We start from the raw sequence: 13,476 nt of genomic DNA on the forward strand, positions 1-13,476 counted from the left end.
TTGTGAGACTTGTAACTGTTTTTGGCATATGGGATATGCCACAGGTAGCTTCCCAGGCTCTGCCATTAGGTTGGAATACTCTTGGTAGCTTGCTGGGCTCTCCGAGAGAGACAAAGGAATTAAACCTGGGTCGACCACATGCAAGGCAAAAGCCCTACCCGCTGTACACTGTAAATGTATAAGTTAATATATTTATAGTTGATGACCTTTAATTCTAATTTTATAAAGACATCTGAATACAATATTATAACATGATCAAATATATAAACAGTAAAATTAAAACATTAAAGTGTATTGTATGGGACATGTATATGCTATTTAATAGTATTTTGTGAAGTGCACATATACCAATGTATATACACATGTAAATTTGCATCTATATTATGTATAATAGAGCATGATGTTCAACTTAAATGTATGTCTTTCATCAGTGTTATTAATTTTAATGTTTATATTAAAAATTAAAATGGATGTTAAGCTGCTTTGCTTATGTGTCAGTATCATAAAGGGGTTTGTTTGTTACTACAGTTTCAAATATTTTATCAATTTTCTAATATCTTTATTTATTGAGAATAATGCAATTTAACATACGGGTTATTTTGAAAGTTATCTGTTCATTATTCATTGTTCTGCACTGGTACAGAATGACTGTTTCAGTACTGCAGTACTGAAAAATATTTCAGTATTTTTGTTTTTTCTGGAACATTGAAAAGTTTTATTTTAAAATAATTGAGTAATAATGGTTGAGGCTTTCAAGATGATTATTTAATAATACTGATCTAATTATCAGTCATAACACTGTCTCCTTACATAATTGAATTTATCATTCTATAATAAAGTAAAAACATCAGAATAATCCTACATGTCCCAAATATATGAACATTTTCAAAAGAATTACATAACAAAAATAATATTTTTGAAGACAAGATGCTGGAGAGTGAAACGAGAGTACAGGACAGAAGGTGAGCAAATTAAGTACCAATGATTCTGTTACTGATCATGCTGTGTTCAATGGTGGTCGCTCACTATGATTTCACAAATGTTAAGTAAATCCCTTGAAATTTCACAAGATTAAGTAATTTTCATGCTGCTCTTTCACACCTTATTGACTTCTAACTGCATCCTAACATCACTAACTCTCTACCTAAGAAGCTTTTATCATGCAGTTTCCAGAGCAAACAACCAAATCAAACTAACCCATACCCTTCAGAAGCATATTCTCTGAGCATCCTATACTTTTCCCTTATAGAATATATGAAAAATGTAATTGATGTTTAATTAGGCCTGGCTCTCCAATAATCTATAAGCTCATGAGAGCAAAAATTGAAGTCATTTGAACAAATCCAATAGTACATTTCTTCCAGATAACAGAAAGCTAATTAATATGCATGGAAAATTTATATGAGAATAGGAACTCTTTGATTTGTTCAGTGTTATTTGCTCATTGGAGCAAAGCATGGAGGTCGTAATAATTGACAATCTATAGAATGAATAAGCAACTATTACATGATGAGGTATGTTTACTGACATTCAAATAGGTCCCTGGTGCCTAGTATAGAGGAAACACAGATTAAAAAAATAATGTATATACATAATTTTTTTAAAAAATTAGTTATATCGAACATATAATTTATTCAAGATATACAGCAGCATGTAATAGCCAGAAAAATATTTAAAACTATTAATTATGCTCATGTGTATGATATAGATGTATCCTTTTTTGTTCCATACATCTAAATATGTTAGGAATATGTAGTATTTATAATCAAAATTATATAAATGCTTTTTAGTATATAAATCTATTGATAATAGATTTAGGTAGAATAAAAGTAGAATTTTCCCCAACCAGGAGTCTTAATAAAAAAGAAATAATTTTGAAATACTTGGAGAATGATAATATTGGATGCCATAGATTTTTTTGCTAGGCTTTCTTAGGTAGTAAAAGCTTGAAACAGAGAAATAAGAGTTATTTTCCAACTTTTCTGCTATTGTTTAACTCACCTGAGTCACTCAGATTTCTAGAGTCCTATATAACCCATCCAGTTTCCTTCCTTTCTTATTTGTCACTAAAACCGACAGTGATAGATAGCGCTTTACATTGCCTTTCACTGTCACTGTCACTATCATTCCATTGTTTGTGGATTTACTCAAGCGGGCACCGGTAACATAAATATAAATTTATGTAAATATAAAATTATTAAATTATAAAAACAGTAAATATACATTAGTAAATTATAAAACAGTAAACATAAAAATATTTTATATTTATAAGCACAAGTATTTCTAGTTTTTCTAAAGGTTGTATTATCACTTCATTTATTCAGTCTTATAGTGATTAGTGATTTGGGTAATTAATTTTTGCTTTTCAAAAAAACATACAAAACTAAGTTAGGCTTCAGAGTTTGTTTTATTTCAGCAGTTATAAAGATAATATGCACCAGCAGAAAGAGTGGCACACCAGGATCCTTCCAGGAAAACAGCATTATCCAGGTAATAGATATATATACTGAGGCCGGAGAGATAGCACAGCGGGTAGGGCGTTTGCCTTGCATGCGCCTGACCTGGGTTCGATTCCCAGCATCCCATATGGTCCCCCAAGCACCACCAGGAGTAATTCCTGAGTGCATAAGCCAGGAGTAACCCCTGTGCAATGCTGGGTGTGACCCAAAAAGCAATAAATAAATACATAAATAAAAATTAAAAATAGAATAAATAGATATATCTGTTACTTAATTTATAACGTATTGTTTATATTTCAAGTTTTATGTGTTATTTTATATGATTTAGTGTACTTTTTGAATGTTCTGGGTATGTTTAAAATGTGCTGCATCCAAATACATAATAATTGATTTTTTTAATAACATTTCTGTTCACCAAAGACTTCGCAGATTGAGTATGGAATCTCTATCTTTGCAGACATATGATTTAATATTTCCTCCTGTATTTTTCCGAGGTAAAATGGAATTTAAAAATTCCCCTCCAGGCCCCCAGCGACATCTTGCCTCACTGAGCAGTGAAGAATCCTGGCCGGCGGGCACCACAGCACCAGAGAATGCTCCAGACCCCAAATCGAGCTGATAACACCAGGGTGTCCCAGATGGAGCAGGTGAATCTTCCCACCTTCTCCAGATGGAATCCCGGCAACCATGAGCTTCTACAAGCATGGCTCCGGTATATGGGGAACAGGTCTATTTCTCTAAGCCTTTCCTGATATACAAAAAAAAAAAAAAAAAAAACCACTCAGACTTCATCCTCTCCCTCTCCTAGGGAAGAGAAGAATGATCATCAATGGTAAAAGGCAGCTGAAAAAGCAGCACCTAGAACAGGTTCCGTGCTCAGGAGACAATCCTCTGGTTCCTCTCATGCTTTTGGGTGCTCTACAGAATCAGGGAAACTTCTCTAGTAATGAACTGTAGAAATGATCCCTGAAAGTATATTCCTTGGTCTGAATTCTTGCATATAATTTACAGTTGCTGTTGTTTGGCAATTGATGTGGCATCCCAGTTCAAAAAACTTGAGCAGTGACTGGAGATTGTTATCACATGTACTCAAAAACATACGTTCAGGACACACACAGAAATCTCGGACCCGTGCAACTTGCGGCAGAGATAACCTGGGACTTTGCAATAGGCCTTCTCCGCTGGGTCGCTCCAGATGGGTGCAGGTGCAGTACCACCGTCTGCCCTCTAAGAGCTCCAGCGGTCACCATTTTCTAGAAACCAGCCACAATTCAGAGACACACACAGGAATGTCAGACACGAGCAAACTGCGGCAGCAATTTCTTCAGACTCTAATTATTAAAATCTTATAATTCCTAAAGCAATATATTATATCCATAATAAGCAATACCGAACACATTGTCTACAAATTGTATTTTTAGCAGATATAAGGGGAGGTAGGACTGGTCTCAAAATATCGATGGTAACTAAAGTAGAGAAAGGATACCTTGCAAATGGTCCGCCACACAAGCAGAAAAATGGGAGGGGGGAATACTGGGGATTTAGGTAGTGAAAAATGTGCACTGGTGAAGGGATGGGTGTTGGATGATGGTATAATCAAAGTTCAAACATAAAGTTTTTGTTACTGTATCTCACGGTGAATTAATAAAAAGCACTGTAGCACTGTTGTCCTGTTGTTCATCAATTTATTTGAGCGGGCACCAGTAACGTCTTCATTGTGAGACTTGTTATTACTGTTTTTGGCATATCAAATATGCCATGAGGAGCTTGTCAGGCTCTACTGTGTGGGCTGGATACTCTCTGTAGCTTGCTGGGCTCTTTGAGAGGGATGGAGGAATCGAACCTGGATCGGCCAAGTGCAAGCCAAATGCCCTACTGCTGTGCTATCACTCCAGCCCCCCCCCAAAAAAGACTAAGTAAAAAACTTCCCTCTAATGCCAGCCTGTATATATATGATTATATGACATATATGAACAACATATATAAACAAGACCTGAGCATTCTTTAAGAACTGCTAAAGATTTCAGAGAAACACAATTCTAACATTATCCAACGTAAGTATGTCTCAAAGGCTGGTCCGATCATTTTGATTATATTCATGAATGTAAGCTGTATAAATTATAGGCTTTTTTAACCCACCATTTAAAAATTGATTGATTGTGGGTTGGGAGCATCCACACAGTGCTCAGGTGGCCTGAAGGGCCCTCTCTGTGATTCTCTATCAAGGGGTCCCTGGTCTGGTAGTTCTACTCGGGGGTTGGCAGCAAAGACAAATACATCTTAACCCCTGCATTCTCTCCTGGGTGCTATTCCTTAGAGTTTTGGAATCATCTTACAAGGAGATTAACAGAAGAGCAGGGCTTGGGGAGATGAGAGAGAAGAATAATTCTCATGTCTCCCCCTAAACTTCTCAAGGCCCACTGTTTAACTCTTATCTTAACTAAGGGTGATACATTTCATCATGTCTTATCTTTCGTCAAACCTCTTATTTGATCTCAAGTATCTATTGCTGGCATAGAGACAAGAATAATCAGACTTTCTACTTGTGAGGAGGGGAGCATGGAGAGGTGCAGGGTCTTTGCATATGTGTAGGAATTCACACATCAGTTGCTTAAGTAATCAAACTAGCATTTATGAAGCAATTAAGTTTCATATTTTAATTAAAAACCTCTGCCAACCCTGAGAAGCAAGCCATAATATGGCTGAAGAAATATTAATGAATGTTCTTCCTTTATTATTCATTAATAAAAAATTAAAAATAAAATTCCCCTCTATATCTATTCCATTCCTACTCATCACTATCTAGAACCCAATGATAAAAAATAATAGCATGAATGATTAATAAAAATAAAATGTATGGGGATTGGAGCGATAGCACAGGGGTAGGGTGTTTGCCTTGCACATGACCGACCTGGGATGAATTTTCAGCATCCCATATGCTCCCCTGAGCACCTCCAGAAGTAATTCCTGAGTGCATGAGCCAGGAGTAACCCCTGTGCATTGTTTTGGGAGTGACCCAAAAAGTGGAAAAAAAAAAGTAAAATGTCTGATTTTATATGCTCATGATATTCTAGATACTAAAATTAAATAGTATACATTATTGCATTTTATAGATAAGATAAGTTGAGCAAGTGGTCATTGTGCAAATAAAGGTAAGGATTTCATCTCAGAACAATTAAAGCCCAGTGCATGCCCCTAAACTCTTTACTTTCTTTTCTCTAGTTAGCTCTTTGTTTTATATTGTAATTAGCATGTGACACAATTCCAAACCCTAGAGCAAATGGCATAGAAAGCTATTGCAAAGCAAAGTTGTAATATGAGAAATGACAAATGAGATCTCTAGAAGGCCTACAACTATTATTAATATGAGTAGTTTTTGAGATGAAATAGAGATAGTGTTGGTTTTTTTTTGAAAAAATAAACATTTTACTGTCCATATCACTCTAGAAAGAGAGTGGAATTTAGAGTCAGACTTGAGTGAAAATCCTAGTAACACTAGGATTATGCTATATTATTAGCATAATTGTGTTGGGCATCACATAGTATGATATTTCATTGCCTAGCACCTGTCTGGCACATGACAAGCATTCCAATATTTGCTTAATTTCATTTTTAAAAATGTAACGTGATATAGCATGTATGTTTCATGACTCTAAGTCCCTGATTATCTTCAGTAGTACTTCAATTATAGTGCCTGTTGGCACATAACATGTATTTAATTAATATTTGTCAAAGTTGATTATATGATTGAAAAAATGAGATTTATTTCTCTATAATAGAAATAATGCTTTTTATAACTGAGAGGCTAAACATATTTCAAATACCCAATTAATAGTTTATGAAAACTTGGTGCAATATTACCCCCCGTCCAATAAATTTAGGGGCTTATCACATTCATTAGCATTTATTTCTATGTTCATTTAAATCATACAACAAGTGCATTTTTAAGTGTGTTTCTTTTGGATGGGCTTAAAATACTAGAAAGAGCTCAGCTAAAATTTTCAATTGCATTGAATGGAATATATGAGAATTCTAATTAGTGAAAGTTATGCCATGGATAACTACTGTGCATTCTAAATTATATTTATCCATTACAACTTTGTCATCAAATATTGGATATGGCCTATAGTTAACGTCACTGCAAATTTGCATTTCAACTGGAGAAAAAGACACCTTCTTTTTGTCTTCACTGATTAACATTTTCAAGCTCTGTAATTTTCTTGCTGCTCACAGAAACAAAGCAAGCCAAGCTCATACAGAAGGCCTATTCTCCAAGATATAAATATTTGCTATTCAGAAAATCTCAATGAGGGTTTAGTTATTTTAAACTAAAGAAAGAAAATTACTAGTAATGATTGGTTTCAGCTAACGAAATGCTTTTATGCAAATATGTGAACCCTAAATATGACCTGGAAACAAAAGACTGCTTAACAGTTACTATTAAGCAATACATTAGTAGATCAATTAAACAGAACTTCTTTCTAATTGAGTATGTGGTACAAGGGTTGCCATAGAAACCTGGAAAGGAAAAGCCCTTGAATGCTAATTTATCATTCTAAGACTGTACAATACTATAGATCCTAGTGGAGGCTAGTAGTAACTGAAGTTGAAATAGGTCTCTTCTGAGGAAACAACTTCTTGTAAGTGGCTTCAAAGAGATTATCAATTAGAGGCTATTGCTTCACTTTCCTACTATTCATCTATCAGGGTAGTTCCTCAATGTTGCTGTGTCTACAGTGTCCTTTTACAGTAATTTTTCATATGTTTTACTCGAGATTGCTACAAGAGAAGAGAAAGTCAAAGATAGTTTGCATATAATCTTAATTCATTTTTGTGTTGTTTGGTGATGTTTCTATCATACACACAGGCTCTGTATAACAAAATCACAAAAAATTGAAATTTACTATTTATGTGTCAACTATTCATGGAAAGTTATAGACAGAATTAGACAGACAGAAGTCAAATTAAAATAGAGACCCAATAAGAGATTTTCCCTAATATATGGTGTTGGATATATACTCTATGTGTCTTAGGCTTCATCAATGAATTGCCTCTTTCCCTCCCCCTAGAGAAGCTTACAGTGCTCTTGTGAGCACCCCAAATCCTCTGAGTTTATCTTTAACCTTTCCTTTATATTTTACCTCTCATTGCACAATTCCCCAAGTCAGTCTTGGTTACTTATTAGCCAAAACTTTCTGGTAAGTCCGGACTTTGTATTTGTAGTGAATTACCAGCTTTTCTATTTTCCCTGTAGCCTTTTAATATTTTCCCATGGAGCAATACTTCAACATAGAAAGACCAGTAGTGCAGTTCCTAATATTTGGGAGTTGATTGACTCTGAAATATATCTCCTCCTGGGCATCCATCATAATTACTTGATCAGGCTTCGGTTGCCACAGTTCCTAACATCTCACTGAAAGAGGTCCCACCGTGGGACTGAGATTGACACTAGGTGGGTGGCAAAACTACCCCTGCATTGAAATGGGACAGTCTGGAAAGCATAAAATCCTGGTATTGATGCAAGCTGTTATGATTCAAGAGATAGGACAAAGGGAAGGACAAGTTGAACTGGCCTAAAGACTTAGTCTGGGATTTATGGATTTTTTTCTTAAACCTTGCTAGCCCAAAGAACTAAGTATTGGAACCTATATCTCTTATAGTTCTTATCCAAATTACTGCAAGTATTAATAAGAAATAAACTTAAGTGTTTCATATGTACAACTAAAGGGAAAGAGAAAAGCGATATAGATGTCCCTGGGAGACAGAGCTTCTCCTTATATCAATCCCCCTAAGAGAATTGCCCCCACCAAAACATTTGCTTTATCTCCGTAAATGTTCCATCACGCCTACGTGCAGTCCAAGTCCTATCTGCTTAGAAGTAAAAGAGATCAGTATATTTTTAAAAATACAAAAATATGTTCACTAGAAAAAACATGCAGATGAAAGCCTATAATAATTTACAATAATAGGATGAGAATACTAATTTTAAAAAATTATCCTCAAATGTATTAGTGCTTCCAAGAAACCATGATATTATAAAGAGGGGTATTGTCACCAAAATGACCACTTCTAATATTTAAATCTGCATGAAGGTGAGTGAGGCTAGAAAAGTGGCAAAAATACTTATTAATTAGGAGGAATGTAGAGGAAGATAAAAGCAATTAATTACCCAGGAATCACAGAAGCTGTCTGATCATCAGCTTGATCATGTCATTGAAAATGGTCAAATGATTTTGTATGAGATTCAAATGTAGAAGATAGAAGGGTTTGATAAATCACATTTTAAAATTATAGTAATAAGGATTTTTAAAGAGCATACAAAAATATCTTACATCTTTGAAATAATATACACTGGCATTAGTTGATCTGTTACTTAAATTAAAATTGAATTTAGCCTTTAAAATTTGAGTGCCTAAGAGAGAGTAATGAGAAAGTTATGGGGAACCCATAAAACCTAAATGTAATTAAAAATACCTCACTTGATGGGTTGAAATCTTGAAATTAGGAATATAATTTCTTCAAAGTAATTCACCTTTGAGTGCTGCATATCTTCCATCTGAGATTAGTATCCTCCTATTTCTAGAATTGATCAGGTAACAGTGTAGGTACTGATTATAGTGACATGCTGAATCTTACATAATTTGGACAGATACTATGATGAATTAGATGTGATTAAACTTATAGTGTTATATAGTCCAAAAGTAGCAAAGATCAGAACAGATGATATAAAACTCAAAGGGAATAATGAATTGATATATGCTTGCCAAAAACCTCAGCAAAATGTTAGATGCATCATTAGTTTGAATTTAATCAGAAAATGCACCAACTTTTTGCCAAATATATGTGTATATATATGTAAACAGTAATATTCCCCAACTCTACAAATTCTAGAAGTTTTCAAATGTCAATTTTACAAACATTGGAACAACTTTTCAAAAAATTCTGCTTTTTTTATCTCTCTGTGAGTAGATATTAATAATGATTGAGATAGCTCTTCAAAGATTTAATAAGTAGGCGTTTTCACAACCTTTAAATCTCATCTTTTTGTGTAAATATCAGAAAAATGTCACTATCATATTAGCAAAATGGTCATCAATAATGGCTTTGTGATTTCTACAATGGCAATGAAATATAATTAAATTTGGTTTACAAAAATAATATTCTAATATGGTGTAATGTATGCTTTAACATTTTCCTTTATTTCTCACCAAGGTTGTTTTTATTGAATAAAACTTGCTTTAAAAGATATGAGAAGAGAGGAGAGGGAATGTGTTCAAGAGAGAATGCAGGTTTCTCCAAAGTCGAAATTATAGAGACAAACAGTGAGATATGTGTTCAAGGGAAATCACAGAAGTGAAGAGCAAACCAACATTTTTCTTTATGATTGCAATTTTGAAGTTGATCATCAACTTTATAAATTACTTATCCAAATATTTAGAGTAATAGTGATAAGATTTATTTGAAGTGACTAAGAACTGATAGAGCCAACCTCAGCTTCATTTTAGAATAAGTTGACTGGTAGTATTTTTCTGTTTTTGAAATATATAAACTAAAATATATGAAGTTTTATTAAATGCAGACAAATGACAAATGTTAAATTGTGAGGCTGTGAATGCTTTAACTATATGGGAGAATGTTTTCACAATGTATATCAAATAATCTTGCAAAATATAAACACTTGATATTTTGTCAATTATCCTTCTTCAATATAGCTGGAAAAAGCTAGTATAAATAAAATTAATATGAATGTTCATTTTATTTTATAATTTTAAATATATTTAAATAAAATTTAAATATTAAAATTTATATTATATAATCAACGTAATTTATATAATTAAATTTATAATATAATAATTAGAATACAATTTAAATTTATATAATAAAATATATAACTTTATTTCATATTAATAATTTTAATTTATTAATAGAAAAATAACTTCCATCATTTTAATTCTTATATTAAAAATATTCAGGGAAACTAAAGTATTTTCTTGTACACAAAAGTATCAGAAAACCATTGTAGACTTGGTTATGTCTGAATAGCAGCAACAGTTAAGAGAGTTTGAGCAAAACAACCTTTAGGCAGGCTTCTAAAGAAAGAAGAAAATGCTAGTTTTAGAAATGATCATTTGGAAAAGGAAAAGTAAATTTCTGTTAAGAAATGAGTTGGTTCAAAGTTAAAAGGGTCAAAACAAACGTGATCCTGTGGAAAGTGTCATTAAAGTGAACTATCTTTGAATAATAGTTATAAGACAGAAAGATAACTCGTGACATTTAATTCAGTTTGAAAGTTCAAAGACTAAATCGTTTTGTCCCTAGCGCTAAAAGGTAATTGCAGATGGGCGAATATCTTCATTTTAAGAAAAAACTGTATGGCAGTGCTAAAGTCCAAAATGACTTGTGGGTATATAAACTTTTAAGAACACGTATCAAAAACCATATGCTTTGATTTCTCTATTTTTATCTCTTTTAAACTAGATTCAATCACACAGAAATAATAGTGATGAGAAAGTGTTAAATAATGTGAATATTGTTCTTTGCTTTGTTTTTCTGCATGGTGGGTCCTCAGTGGTATAGAGTGGTGTGGACAGAGACTCTCTCAGCAATCCTTGGCCACACTGACTGCCTGGTTCAATGGAAGGGATATGGTGTTGCTTGGACCATGGTGTGAGGGACCTCCAACGCTGATTGTCCTCAGGGACAACAGGGCCTTCACTCCTGTATTAACACTCTGCCCCCCAAGAATATTTACAAAGTCTTTGATATATTTTTTGCTAAGTCTAATTTTACCAGTTATAAAAGAAAATGCAGTGTTGTAGGATAATGCTTAGTTTGCCCTTCCTCCCTGGCATTGGAAACTTGTATTTGTTGATTGCCCCCCAACCTGTCAATTACCTTTGTCTCCGGGTCAGACTCTGACTTGTAAATAATTGTCTTTCTCTTCTCCTTAATGTCCTTTGCATGATTAGCTATTTCAAAGAAATTGCTTTTTGTATGAATATGCAAAGCCACTTAAAAAGAAAAGCCTGTGTCTTGTGAGTTGACTGACTACAGATTATATACCTCCTGGACTTCTGCTCTCTCGAATTTAGCCTCAGTTTTCCTTATTTCCTAGATTCCCAAAAGCAGGGTCCCAACGAGGGACAGGATGGACCCAGGGCAAACGGTGAGCTATGAGCAACCAGCTTGGCCCTGGTTCTTCCTTCGTCCACCCAAGGCAACAGCCATGCCAGGTGGAGAAGCCACTTGAGAGCACCGAATGCAGACGGGGTGGGGGAAGGGAGAGAGAGAGAGAGAGAGAGAGAGAGAGAGAGAGAGAGAGAGAGAGAGAGAGAGCTGCCTGGAGAGCCCCTGAACATCCTTTCACGTGTAATCCCCACGCACATGAGAGGCTTATACAGCCCTGCGGTGTGGGGAATTTCACAGCTCCCTATGAGCTCGGAATTTGTTTTACACACAATGTGAAAGCTATATCAAAATGAAATGCCATTAATTAGAAAGGATATTTGACTCTAATATTTCATTTGCAGGGCTGCCTCAATAGTAAAGCACTTTTATTGCATGTGTGAGGACCCATGTTCAATTACCACCTGCACAACTACATGCATGCGCATTTGCACACACACACATAAACACACACACACTCAAGAACGACTAAAATTTTAACTGGAACAATTCAGAAAAACAGAAGATTGATTACCAAAAATTTAATTTTAGTAGACATGTTTTTCTTTCTTAGGAATGCATTATAGGTGTAAAAAATATATATTAACCCCCAAACAAATAAAAACACAGTACCTTATTTTTCAAAATTGAAAATATCATATGAACAAATAGAAGTTATGTTTAAAATAAGGGATTTTATTTGGAGTATTCTCACCAATGGGAAAGAAAAAGGAAAATAAGATAAAATAATAAGAATGTTGTTATTATTTGTTTTGGGGGCACACCTGGTGGTGCTCAGAGTTTACTCCTGACTTTGCACTCAGGGATCATTCATGGTAGTGCTGAGGACCCACATGCAGTACCAGGGATTGAAACTGTACATGTATTGTATTTTTTCTTCATCTCTATGGCTGGATATAATTGACAAAATCATATCTATCTTCCATTATCTGGCTGTTTGACCTGTGTTAGTCTTATCTTGAGACATAATTTTCTTACTTACTTATTTGACCTCTATAAATGGAAAACTAATTGTAGACCCATGCCACTTTTCTGTTATTTTTAAATTATAATAATGCCAATAAAAGTAATCTAGTATTGGGGCTGAAGCAATAGCACAGTGGGTAGGGCTTTTGCCTTACACATGGCTGATCTGGGTTCGATTCCCAGCATCCCATATGGTCCCCTGAGCACCGCCAGGGGTAATTTCTGAGTGCAAAGCCAGGAGTAGCCCCTGTGCATCGCCAGGTGTAACCTAAAAAGCAAAAAAAAAAAAAGGTAATCTAGTATAAACTATTTGTTACTGTATATATAAAAATTAGGCAATCTTTTGCATTTGAAAGTCAAACATCATAATGTTTTGATTTTATTTTGAAATAAATTTTAACTCTTTTAAATTATCTCCTCTAGAAATTTTTGTTTTACCTTAAATAATTTTAAGGTGAATCTTTATGTATTTCTTTAAGGACAAAAGAATATGTTTTGATAATAGTGTCAGAAACATGATTCCATAGCAACCTACTTGAATAATAAAGAGGTACTATGTACAAAAGTCTTTGTATATCAAAAGTGGACATTGGCTACGTTTGTGACTCCTGATGTGTTTTTACCAGACTAAGTTTTAATGGAAGTGACATTCTACAGAATTTCTACTAATTCATTTGTTATTTGAAATAACAAGAGAGATGCTACTAGTTCCTGAACCTTAGTTTCAATTATTAAATTATTTTTTAAATGATTTCAATTTTCTATTAGTTATCTAACATTTCTACACATAAGGGTGTCTTCAGAAGACATTTTATTGATATGAACTTTTTTAAAAATCTGCTTAGTTTTTGCTTTATTTGTTTTT

General features: G+C 34.0%; 1 non-coding gene across 1 annotated transcript; it reads right to left on the bottom strand.

The window, feature by feature from the left end:
• Nucleotides 1–3,235: 3,235 nt before the first annotated feature.
• Nucleotides 3,236–3,441, bottom strand: LOC129401185 (small nucleolar RNA U3). Its single transcript, XR_008628136.1, has one exon. It is a non-coding gene; the product is annotated as a small nucleolar RNA U3 (small nucleolar RNA).
• Between the last annotated feature and the right edge of the window lie 10,035 nt (nt 3,442–13,476).

This window comes from Sorex araneus, chromosome 1 (assembly GCF_027595985.1).
Source record: "Sorex araneus isolate mSorAra2 chromosome 1, mSorAra2.pri, whole genome shotgun sequence".
Lineage (NCBI taxonomy): Eukaryota > Metazoa > Chordata > Mammalia > Eulipotyphla > Soricidae > Sorex > Sorex araneus.